Source organism: Elephantulus edwardii, unplaced genomic scaffold (genome assembly GCF_000299155.1).
Source record: "Elephantulus edwardii isolate Elephantulus edwardi_28Jun2011 unplaced genomic scaffold, EleEdw1.0 scaffold00080, whole genome shotgun sequence".
NCBI lineage: Eukaryota > Metazoa > Chordata > Mammalia > Macroscelidea > Macroscelididae > Elephantulus > Elephantulus edwardii.
In genome coordinates, this window is record NW_006399830.1 from 6,950,425 (window position 1) to 6,962,821 (window position 12,397).

The 12,397-nt window shown below is 51.1% G+C and overlaps 1 protein-coding gene across 1 annotated transcript in view; it reads left to right on the forward strand.

Moving 5' to 3' along the window:
• Window positions 1-969: 969 nt before the first annotated feature.
• The window catches only part of CALN1 (calneuron 1), a 448,881-nt gene continuing 437,453 nt past the window's right edge, over window positions 970-12,397 (forward strand). Inside the window, exon 1 of the mRNA XM_006889661.1 lies at window positions 970-1,078. The gene's annotated coding sequence lies outside the window, so the exon portion shown is untranslated. The remainder of the gene's footprint in view (window positions 1,079-12,397) is intronic.

The window sequence follows — 12,397 nt, forward strand, 5'->3', positions numbered from 1 at the left end:
TATTTATGATAAATAAGCCACTGGGAACCCTCAGCTTTGCTCTGACTCATATGGGGTACCTCTCCGCCCCCCATCCAGATTCCTTAGCACCTGGTTTGTTTGTCCTGTGCTTAGATGAGGGATTCCTCCAGATGAGTGATGGCTTTGAACTGAACTTGCCCTTGACACAGAACTGAGCTCTAACAGAAGCAGCCAGAGAAGCAGGGAATACTCACTGGAATTTTCTCCCCCACCCCCGCAGTGCCCTTGTGGTCTCAAACGCAGGCACCTTTACTGTGGATGCTTTTCAGAGACAGGAGCCAGGACGCCTCACAGGCACATGCCTGGCTGCAGGGTGTGCGATCATGGCTGGGGTCTGCAAGTGTACACACACAGGTGGACATGGGGACGGGACGTGAGAGTCATCAGCCTGGCTGCAGGGTGTGCGATCATGGCTGGGGTCCGGGTGGTGGTCTGCATGTGTACGCACACAGGTGGACATGGGGATGTGAGGGTCACCGGCCTGGCCGCAGGCCGTGCTGCCTTGTCTGAGTCTGGACAGTGACCTCCGTGTGTGTGGCACTGTTGCAGCTGTGCCCACACAGTGCTTCAGGAGACCAAGCTGCCCACTCTGCCATTATCATGTCCAGTCCAGCCCCAAGTTGTGTTGCCACCCCCCTGAGAATCCCTCCTCCCCCCCAGTCCTCTCTGTCCGAGGCAAACAATGACCGTCACTGGAGTGGGCCATGGCTCACTCCACAGCCCTGCAATGCCAGTTGAACCCAGGTGACCCTGGGAGCCCTGCCAGGCCCCGGGCTGCCCCTGCCACCTCCTCTGGCTGTTTCCTTGAGAAGCAAGAGGTGTGTGGGATGCAGCCGCGGCCGCAGCCAGAGCAGCACCAGCACCCTCTGAATTGGGACTCTAGCCCTTTAAATCTGCTCAGTCACCAAAAGAGAGGCGCACCAGACCCTGTTAATTAAAGCTCGCCCTGGTCCATCCTCCGAGGAGCTGCAGTGCCACGCTCCCTCCGGATGGCTTAGAGACTCCCCTCAACTCCCAGCCATGGCTCTTGGAGAATTTCCCCGGAGAACTGCAGGAGGTATGAGCCTGCCGCTAAGGCATTAGGACAAGTGACTGCGTGGACGCTGCCTGCCCCTCCGCCCTCTCTCTCCTCTCCAGTATCCCAGCTCGGCTTGACTTGAGACCAATCAAGTTTCTCTGGGCTTGGGCTCCGGCGGGGAGGGAGGCAGGGGGACCCAGAGGCAGCGCCTGGCGTGTTTGCTTTGGCCTTGGCATGGTAGAGCTGACAAAGTGGTCCAGAGGGGTAGGGGGAGAAATGTGTTTCCTTAGACTCTGGCTTCTGCCAAACCATTTCCTCCTGGACCGAGTGCCTTCCTCCAGGGGATGGGGGCGGGGGGCGTGAACAGAAAGGCATAACCCCGACTGGACTTGTGTCTGAAATCAATGACCTGTCACTTGGGCTGCAGATGGCTGGGCGGCCGCTCGCTCTCAGATGTCATTGGCAAACTCATCGTATCCAACTTTCTCTCCCTGAGTCGTCCCGGCAGGAGCACGCGCTGGCACCTGCCCCTTGCTCTTTCCACCCACCCAGTCTCCCCTCCCCTGGACTGGCTGCATTCAAAGGCCAGCTTGTAGGATTTCAGGAATTCTTAACCCTTTTTGCGTGGTGCCTTTTGAGGAAATTCCGTTCTCCCCGAGCCGAGCCGGAGGTTCTGTGCAGAGTTGTTTTTGTTCAGGGGCTGACGGCTCCAGGCTGGCAGAGGGGGACCCAGCTCTCTTCCGTGTACTTTACATCTTGTCAATTGCACTTGGGCCCAGAACGTCTGTCTGCGAATCCTTCATTGATTTGCGCTCGCCCCCACAGCTTGTCTCAGTCATTCCCGAAGGAAAGCTCTCCTTTCAATCAGCTTGACGTGGCTTCACAGCTGTCCCTGGAAGCCAGGCCTTGGCACAGGGACCCGTTTCTCTCTTTCTGAGTGAGCAGCCCCCTGGCCCTGGGGGCACAGGTCTGAGGGAATCCAGAAGAACATAGGTGGAAAAGTAAGTGTTGAGGGGCTTGACAACCCTTATAACGTGACTCTTGCAAGTCTTGAGAGGATCCTGGGCCAAAGAAGCAGCTTCCGAGGGCGAGGATTTCTGCCCCCAAAGTGAGCAGGGGTGACAGTACGGGCAGCAAATGCTTCCCCAGACCCTCAGCAAAGGGGAGGAACTTTCTCCTGCAAATGCTGTGGAAATGAGTATGTCTGCAGTGAGACCCGCTGGGTGCAATGAATCCGTGTTCCAGGATAAGAGAACTCCGCTTCACGGCAGCAGACGCTCCCTGGTTGGGGGGAACAGGGCGAAGCTCACAGATGAACCACTGCGTGGAATTCCTCATCCCTGCGTCCTGTCCTTGGTGGGCTGGGGGATATTGGATGGTCTCCAGGGACTGCAGCTGGAGAGAGAAGTCTCTTCAATCAATGAAGAGCGTGAAGGCTGGATTGTGAGGGAGAGAGAAGCCCGAGGAGGGGCAGACGCGGGTAGGGAGACACTGCTCCACCCTGGCCCCTGTCGTCTCTTGGTCTGTGAACAGAACAACTGAGGGTCAGGCTCTTGCCTGGAGTTGGGGGTGTACGAAGGACTCAGGATGGGATCCCGAAGGAGGCTTACCAGAGTTAGGAGGCTCACCAGAGAGGATCCAACTTGAGGGTCTCGCACTCTTACAAGGGCCTCTTCTGTTCTCCTCCCTCTCCCCAAATTACTGCTCCAGATTCTCTACGCTCTGTCTGCTTGTTAGACCCAAGCACTGGGTGGAATTCCTCATGCCCATGACCTCGGTAGCTTTGGGGAATACTGGCAGGTCTCAGTTGCCTTCAAGTCAATTCAGACTCGTGCTGAACCGATGCTCCTTACAGTGTCTGAGCCTGTGAACTTTCAGAAGTAGCTTGCCAGGCCTTTCTTCCTAAGTGCTTCTGGGTGGGTTCAATCAGCTAACCTTTCCTTTAGCAGAGAGCTCAAATGCCAGCACCACGCAGGGCTGCAAACTTGCTAGGAGGAAGCCAAAAGAATCAGAGCAGGGCCAGCCCTGGGGCGGATGTTGCTGATGTCCTTGAACTGGCTGGGACGCCCTGGAACAATAGCTTGCTCTTTGTCTCAATTTTTCTTTTCAACTTAATGGCGTGTGTTTGTTTTTTAATTTACTAGATGGCTCCTGGCTCCTAAGGAGCTGTAAGAGGATCCCGGTGGGGTTTGCTTGGACTTGGCAACCTTGTGCATTTTTGTGGTCTGTGGGCATTCTTCGAGCGGCCTCCGTGGGCTCTCGGGTTTCCAGTGCGGTGGGCTGGAATGGACGTGGCCCTCAGGAACCCGCTGACCTTCACTTGAACCGTGGCTTCTCCATCTCCCGGTGTGCAGCCGTGGATCTGTTATCTAGGCTCTCTGGGCCTGTTTCTTTACAGTTTCTTTTAAATTTTTGTGACTTGAGTAAAAGTTTATAGAGTGAATCAGACACATTTTTTGTCTGGTAACATCAGTGGCATTCTCGACAACAGAGCCAAACTGTCCCCACTCCCTCCCAGCGTTTCCCACTTCCATTCATCCTTCTTCCCCACCCCTTCCTGCCTTCTGAGCTTGGTGCCTGAGCAGTGCTGCCCTTCTGATCTTGTTTGATTGGTTGCTCCAAGGGCTAACTGCCTCCCTGGTGTTATTATCCAACTTATCGGCCTGTCTATTGTTTGGCGGCCAGGAGTCGGGGGTAGGAGGTTGGAGGGTAAATTCAGTTCCAAGTATGAGCCTCAGTCTGTAATGCGATCAGATGGTCAGAATTAAATGGGATCATTTGGCTAAGGTCCGAGTACCCAGCAGGTATAAAAGAAATACCCCTTCTTGCTTCTGATGAAAGGTTTTGTGTTTGTTTGTGTTTTTAAACCCACTGCAATTGAGTTGATTCTCACTCACCTTCCATCAGATTTATGGCTGATAAATCTTCATGGGAGGAAACTATCTATCGTCCTCATTCAGCTGGCGGATTAGAACTGCTCACGTGTGGTTTGCAGTTAGTCCTCAGTGCATTACACCACCAAATACCTTCACAGAGACCAGACTCAACAAGAATACAGGATGCAGCAATTGAAATAGCTACAATGACTAGTTGGCTGACTGCTAGGTGGGGTCTTCTCCCAGATCAGAGGTTACTCAGCCTCTTTGAAATCTGAACTCTTGGCTGAACCGACTCAGAGCTGGGTTTTCAGCGGTGTCAGTGTCATGGGAGGAGATTGCTCATCTTTCTCCCAAGAAGCAGCTGGTGGATTTGAACCATCTGCCTTTGGGTTGGCAATGCCACCCCTTACCCACTAGCTGTGCCTTGGCTCCTCTCCTGGAGGGCACTTGGGGCTGAACTGGACCTGCAGGGGTGGTTGAGTGAACACGATGGGCTGTGGAATTCAACCTTGGGTCTAGGTGATTCTTAATGACTATGAGAAGGAGTTGTCACCGAGTTTACCTAAGAAATACAGCTCAGCCGAACTGTTCCTGGAGTCTCATGACTGCAATAAATTTGGACTAAAATATATCCATTTGTGGGGAAATCTGAACTGTAATAACAGATGTCTCCTACCCTCAGGCCGCCCCAGGTGCCCCTGGCTCCAGAGTAGTCCTTGAAGCCATTCCGCTTGGTGGGGGTGATCGTGGTGACTCTGTCTCCCCTCATCCCGTGGGAGGAGAGGAGGCTGTATGTGGTCCTGTTGGTGTGTAGAACAAGTCAGTTAGTCATCTCAACCTGTCAGTCGACTTGTGTGTATAAACCCATGCCAGCCGCGCTGACTCCCGGCGACTCTGAGTGTCACAGCAGAACAAACCTCCACATGGTTTCAGTGGGCCTGACCGCTGGGTGTTTTGAACTGCCAACCTTTAAGTTAGTATCTATGTATTGTCTCCTCTTCCCAGGGCTGAAGTGTCAGCCTGAGGCGGCAACAGTGCAGACAGGGCTACATCCAACACCCACATTACACACAACCAGTCCCTAGATGGCACAGAGATGGCATCTGGAAACCCCAGTCACAACGATATGAGTCCCTTAATGGGTTAGACCCCACCCAAATTCCCAAGGAGCACTGGCTTTGCCAAGAAGCACAACAACAGGGGCCCGAAGAAGATGCAAGCCAACAATGCCGAGGCCATGGGTGAACACGCCGAGGCCGTGGATGAATGCGCAGTGGCCGTGGATGAATGCGCAGTGGCCGTGGATGAACGCGCAGTGGCCGTGGTTGAACACGCTGTGGCCGTGGATGAACACGCTGTGGCCGTGGATGAACACGCTGTGGCCGTGGATGAATGCACCGAGGCTGTGGATGAACGTGCAGAAGCTGTGAAGGCTCTTGTTAAACCCAAGGAGGTCAAGCTCAGGATTCCAAGTGGTGTCGATTGCAAGCTCAGCTGACTCGCCTACATTCCCATCCCAGGTCTGGGAAGCGTACTCGGCCTCCATTGCCAAGGGGCTCAAATCCAAAGCCACGGCTGCCGGTAAGGCCGAAGCTCCAGCAAAGTCCTCAACACAGGCACCGGCAAAGGTCTCATCCCAGGCCCCTGCCCCAAGTCAATATCCAAAAGGACAGAAGGATCGGTGTGACCCCTGGGCTGTTATCTTCATGGGGCTGGTATCCTCCTGTGCTGTTTGTACAAATAAATCCTGAGGCAGGAAAAAAAAGTGAGGCGTAGCACCTGCTGAGGGCAGAGGTGAGAAGGCACTTTCAGCAGTGAGTGGTAACCGCATCTGACTCCGTGGAGGGGAGGCGGCTGGAGAAGTGCACAGGGCCTCATCTCAAAGGAGCTGAGTGTCCAAGAAGGTGCTTGATTCTGAGGAATCACTGAGGGATTTGAATTCTATGAGGATGTGTTTGAGCCTCAGTCCTGTACCCAGCTGGGTCTGGAACCCCAGCTGTGTGGCACAGCGGCTACAGCAGGATCCACACCCATCCCTGCTCCTGTGGGCCTGGGACATAGTGAGGAAGACAAAAATATATGTGATGAAAGCAAAGTCATAACACATATTAAAACCAGTGGAGGGGTTCAAACATGCCAACTCCCAGGGGCCCCGTGAACAGTTCTAAGTAGAACTGTGTTCCGTGAGGTTTTGAATGATTGATCTCTTGGGAAGTTAGATCACCAGGCCTTTCTTCCACAGTGCCTCTGGGTGGGCTTGAACCGCTGACCTTTCAGTTAGCAGCTGGACACATTAACCATTTATACTGTCCACCCCCTGCTGTAGAGTAGATTTCAATCCACAGCGACCCTGTAGGACAAGGCTGACCCGTCCACGGTGTTTCTAAGACTGCAATCTCCATGGAAGGCCAGCTGCCTCATCTTTCTCCTGTGGAGCTAGTAGTAGGTTCCAACTACTGATCTTTTGGTCAGCAGCTGAATCCTCTAACCACTGTACCACCGGGTTTCTTAGCACTACCCACAGACCCCAAATTACACTTGAAGCTTCTTCCCAACCCTCTGCAACTGCTCCCCACAAACCTCAAATGCACTGTTGTTGAGCCGACTGAAATGATGGTGGCTTTCCTCTTGGTTTCTATATATTATTATTAAAGTTTGGTGGGTTTTTTTTTACATTGAGTTTCATTTATGTACATTGTGTTTTGTACAATAATTCATATACCTGCCTTTATTGTATACATTCATACACAATATTAACACATTCATATTGTGTTTTATATAATTGGCCACTATGAGGCTCTAAGTTTCTTATAGGAGCAAACGGCCTCATTTTTCTCCTGAGGAGTAACTGGTGGACCCAGACGTTAAAGGCCGTTGGCTTAGCAGCTCCATGCCCAACTAGGAGTTCCATCATCAGTGCTGTGGAGAGAAACGAAGCAGAGAAAGGGGAGGAGGGTCGTGGACGGAATGGGGTGGGAGGAGAGAGGGACATGAGGCCAGACACAGTCTTGGAGGCCATTGTAAGAACCATGGCTTTGCCGTGAGCTGGGAGCCACTTGTGGGCTCTGTACAGGGGGTGGGGGGGCATTTAAAACTGACCCTTCCAGTGCTGTGTTTAGGCAGGATTGCAGGAGGGTAAGGATAGGAGCAGGGGGATCAGCAGGGAGGCAAATACAAACGCCAGGTAGGAGGCGATGCTGGTCGGACAGGGGAGGTTACGGTGAAACGTGGAAGGTACTAGAATACTAGACTGTTTTTCTTGTATGAAGGCAACAGGGCTTGCTGATGACTCGGAGAGTTGTTTGAGAGAAAGATTATGAGTCAAGGATGACTCAAGCTTCTTTGGCCTGAGATGGGGAAGAGGTGGGCGGGGCAGGTTTGGGAGGGGATTAGGTGAGTGAGTCTCATGCTCACTTTGAGACCTGTGGTGGGCACCCCAGTGGAGATGTGGAGTGGGCAGTCTTGAGTTCAAGGGAGAGAGGTGGGCGGGGTGTACTCTTGGAGTCAGCAGAGTCCAGATGGTATTACAAGCTATCTCGGATGAGATCATCAAGAGGTGGAGTTGACTTGGAGCAGACTCAGGCCTGGGCTATGGTACCCAGCTGTTTAGAGGTTAAGAAGACCAGGAGAAACCCCTCAAGGAGGTCAAGGTAGAAAGAAAATATGATGGAATTGTAAGGAACCTGCAGGCAAGGCCTTGCTGCTTTTCAAGACAGTGCATCACATCTCTACGTTCACCTCCTTTCCTTCTCCAGACTCGGATCCTTAAATCACTGCCCGTTTTTAACTTGCCCTCTTCCCCTGACTTATTTCCACCTCCTGAAAGTCTGCTCAGATCTCTCTCATCTTGAATGAACCTTCTTTTGAATTCCAACTCCTCCATTAGCTTTTTTAGTGACTGTGTGTTTGATAAATATGCATGCAATGAAACATTTGCCATTTTAATGTTGTTGTTGGTTTTTTTAAATTGTGATTTGAGTGAATGTTTACAAAGCATATTGGTTTTTCATTCAACCACTCACACAAACTTTGTTTTATAATAATATTAATTACAACACCCACAATGTGATTGCACCCTTCCCAGTTCCTTCCTGTAATTCCCATTTCCATTAATCTTTTCCCCCCACCTTTTTCTATTTTCCACCTTTTATCCTCCATCTTTGGTCAGTGCTGCTCTTTTGATCTTGTACGGTGAGTTATCCCAAGATGCGGGTGCCTCCTGGTTCCTCATCACCTTTTAGGTTTGTTTGTTGTTTACCTGGAAGTTGAACCACAGATGTTGAGTTTTGGCCCAGGTTTGAAGGGTGACTGAGGGCTTAGTCTCAGGGGTTCATCCGTTCTCGACTGGCCCAGTGAGCCTGGCTGTTTTTGTGGTTTTGGATTTTGTTCTGTATTTCCCTCACTCTATCCAAGGTCTTTGACCGTTTTAGGGTGGTTAATAGTGGTTCCAGCCTCAGGGTTATGGAAGTTGAGATTCCTCTGGAATAATTGTTTCATTACATCTTGGTTTTTATCCCTCTTTAATTCTGGACAAGGAGAGACTAATGATTGCACTTTAGGGAATTGTTCATAAGCTTTGAAGGCCCCAGTCACCAAATTGGATGCAGAGTCTTGTCTTTGTGGACTGTTCCTATTGACCTTGATATCCCTTAAGACTGTGGTCCCAAAGCCCCAGAACCAGCACCTCATTCTGCCTGGGTGGGATTTTGTTTGTGTGTTGTGGGGTTTTGGGTTTTTTCCCCCTCTTGGAAGTTTGTGGGTTTTTTAAATAATTAAAAGCTTACGTAGTTTTCCCTTCTCTCAGCTTTGCTAGATAATGTAGATGTGTTCACAGGATGTACAAATATGGATGTAGAAATGCCATCTGCTAAACTTACATGTGGTCTTAGATAGAGTCTATTTCTCTTATGCATACCTGCTCACCTGTTAATATTCTTAAATGTATTATTTAGTAATATCAATTGTACTTATCATGTGTAACCATCAGTAGTATCTGTCTCCAACTTTCCTCATTACTGAGGCTGTCTTCAGTTAGTGCAGATTCGCTACCTCTCATGCTTCCCCCATTAGCTTCCCCCCCTTCTCTTTATAGATAAACCTTTTCTCCAATATTAATTGAACACCTACTATAAGCAAACTGCTAAGAGAACATACAGGCTCACCCTAGAGAGGGTGAAACCAGGCTTCTCCTTGGAGGCAAGGATTCTGACGTCATTCTTGGGGAGGTTGGAAGGTCAGTGCAGGAGAGGAAGACCCTCGATGAGGTGTATTGATTCGGTGACTGGAGTAATGGAGGTAGGTGTGTCAGAGACAGTGAGGTTGGCGCAGGACAGAGCAGGGTTTAGGGCTGTTGTACATAGGGTCGCTATGAGTCGCAGGCAACTTGATAGCACATAACAACAGCAAGAACTGTAAGCAAGGCTTGAAGGATATAGAACAAAAACACATTTTATTAAACCTGAGATAGTATCTGTCTATACTTTGTCTACTTCCATTAAGCATTTTGGGTGGAGGCAAACATACATGTGTTGTTGTTGTTGTTGATTGCCTTTGAGTCGAGCACGACTCATAGCGACCCTGTGAACAAAAGGCCTGAAGCCCCTCTACAACTATCGACATTTATCAAAGTTCATGGAGTTTCCAGAGGCACGTTGTTTAGGAAGTGGATGCCACTTCTGCTTCCAAACCTGTCATAGAATGTTATTGGTTGAGTCACCTGCAATGCATAGCGACCCTATGTACAGCAGCTCTGAACTCTTCCCTGTCTGGACCCAGTCTCACTAATTCTGACACACCAACCCCCATCGCCCCAGTCACTGTATCAACCCATCTCATCTGTGGTCTCCTTCTCTTGAGCTGTCTCTCCACCCTTCTAAGCATGACGTCCTTCTCCAAGCACCGATCTCTCCTGGCCACATGTCCAAAGTAAGTGAGGTGGAGCTTTAAAATCCTAGCCTCCAGGGAGAGACTTTCAGTTGTTTTGTATGCGTGTTAAAGTTGGATGACAAATGAGGAAGACTGAGGAATTGATGTCTCTGATTTGTGGTGCTGGTGAAGAGTACTGACTATACCACGGACTGCCGAAAGGACAGACGGACCTGAGGAGGAAGCCGTGCCAGGCTCAAGCAGGGCAGAGGTGGCGAGGCCGGCGCAGGACCCGGCAGACTCTCCTCCTGCTGCAGTGAGGCGGCCACGGGACGGGGCTGACTGGACAGTGCCTGGACAGTAACAACGATCGCGAGCTACAAAATGTTTAATCACAGCCAAGGATAAAACAACCGACACCAAGGGAGATATAATTGAGAATAGAGGCAGAAGCTCAGCAGAGAAAGGCACAATGAAGAAGTCAGAGCTATTAGGTTCTGTGAAAATAGAACTGGGCCCCGTCGTCTGACCAGCGTTTCCGTCAGATAAAGGAGAAGGGCAGTTTCTTGGAGAATATGATGAACGTCAGGAAAGGCCTTGCTCCCAACTGCTTGGTGGGTGATGCACTCTGAACACCCCTCCTGCCCACCACCCTCATTAAGCCATGGGGCACTTTGATAGTTTGCTTAGCCAGGAGAACTTTTGGTAGCATTGAATTCTAAAAGAATTTTTTCCTGCTGGGGTTTTGCATAAGAACCGTGTGTTCTGCTACCCGCCCCTCCAAGAGTGGGCGGAAAAACGTGGAAAAAGATTTACAGCCTCGGACTCTCTGGAAATGAGTGAGTTTATGGGACGAAGTGGTTAAGCCCTTAGTTGCTTACTGAGAGGTTGGCAGTTCAAAGCCCCCCACTGCTCCATTGAGGAGCAGTCTCCTTCTGTAGAGATTATGGCCTTCAGGACAGAATCGGGCAGTTCCGCTCTGTCCTGTAGCGTCACCAGGTATCGGAATTAAGTTTGGTTTTACTTGTGGATTTTGGCTCTTTTGTGAGTGTACCCATGAGAGGTACACACTGTTGGTCTGAGACTACTAACCTACAGGTTGAGGGTTCAAATCTATCCAGCGGTGCCTCAGAAGAAGGGCCTGGCACTCTGTGTCCCAAAAGAGAACAGCCAAAAAAGCCCTCTGGGGTAGTTCTACTGTGTAACCCCTGGGGTCACCATGAATCAGGAAGGATGCTGAGCTTGTGGGAATGGACAATGGACTTGGTGTCCTCAGTCCATCTTGTGGAAGGCCTTCCTCTTTATCCCTGACCCTCTGCTTTGCCCAGTGTAAGGTCCTTCTCCAGGGACTGGCTCTCCACCTCTTAGGGTGACTCTATCTTCCCCCTCCCCTGTGGGGCCTGCTTGAGCTGGATGGGCAGCTGCCAGACTCCAGAGGAAAAACCATGCCACTTCCCAGCCACTCAAAGATCCAAGGAATGCGGCAGGACAGGCTGAGCGAGTGCAATGCTGCAGTTAAACACAGAAGAGTCTGTGCTTGAACTTCACCCCTCCCGGGGCAGGCAGCTGGGAGACAGTGAAGATTTACGGGGAAGCCCAGGCCCCAGAGCATCTACTAAATGATGTTTCATTTTGAGTAGCCTGAGGACTGTCCTGTCCCCAGGGGAGGCAGGGCTGTGGCTGGCCTGGCCTCTGAGTTTGCTGTGATCCAGGAGCACAGAGTATATGTCAAGTGGACTCTGTGTCTGTGGCAGGTTATTACACACTGAATTAGTGTGGTGAAATAAAAACTCTAATAAAGCTGTACCGTGCCCTTAAATTGTTAAAATTTATTATAAAATGTGCATAGATATGAAGTGATTTTCGCCTGTGTGCCTTGGCCAGCGCCTGAAGCCCAGGGAAATGACAAGTGAGCCTGTCAAAGGGAGGCCTGGAGCCGACGTCTGGAATTCTCCAGAGAGTCCCAAATGGGGCTGTGCATCCACGGGCATGCTGCTGGCCTCCTGCTGATGACGAAGGCCTCTTGTGGCACCTGGCCAGGGCCTCCCAGGGCTCGGAAGGAGCCCATCTGTCTACATCAAGAAAAGTCCCTGGGAGGCAGGGTTGAACGGAGGCAGGATGGATGGAGGCGGGGAAGGATGAAGGTGCATGGGTTGAAGTGGATGGATGGAAAAAGTGGATGATGGCGGTTGGGGATGAAGAGAGGCAGGAGGGATGGAAGCGGATAGATGGAGGCAGGATGGGTAGAGGCAGGGCACATGGAGGTGGATGGATGGAGGTTGGTGATTAGAAGCAGGGTGGATGGATGAAGGTGGATGGATAGATGGAGGTGGGGATGGATGGAGGTGGATGAATGGATGGTTGGAGGTGGATGGATTGAGGCGATGAATGGAGGTGGAGTCAGGGTAGCAGGATAGACGGCAGTAGATAGATGAAGCTTGGGATGGATGGAGGTGGAATGGATGAGGATGAAAGGAGGAGGGCAGAGTTGAGGAAGGATGGAGGCAGGATGGATGGCTGTGGGAGAGCTGAAGGTGAGATAGATGAAGGCAGAATTGATGGAGGGGAGGTGGATGGAGGTGGGACAGACAGAGGTGATATTGATGGAGGTGGG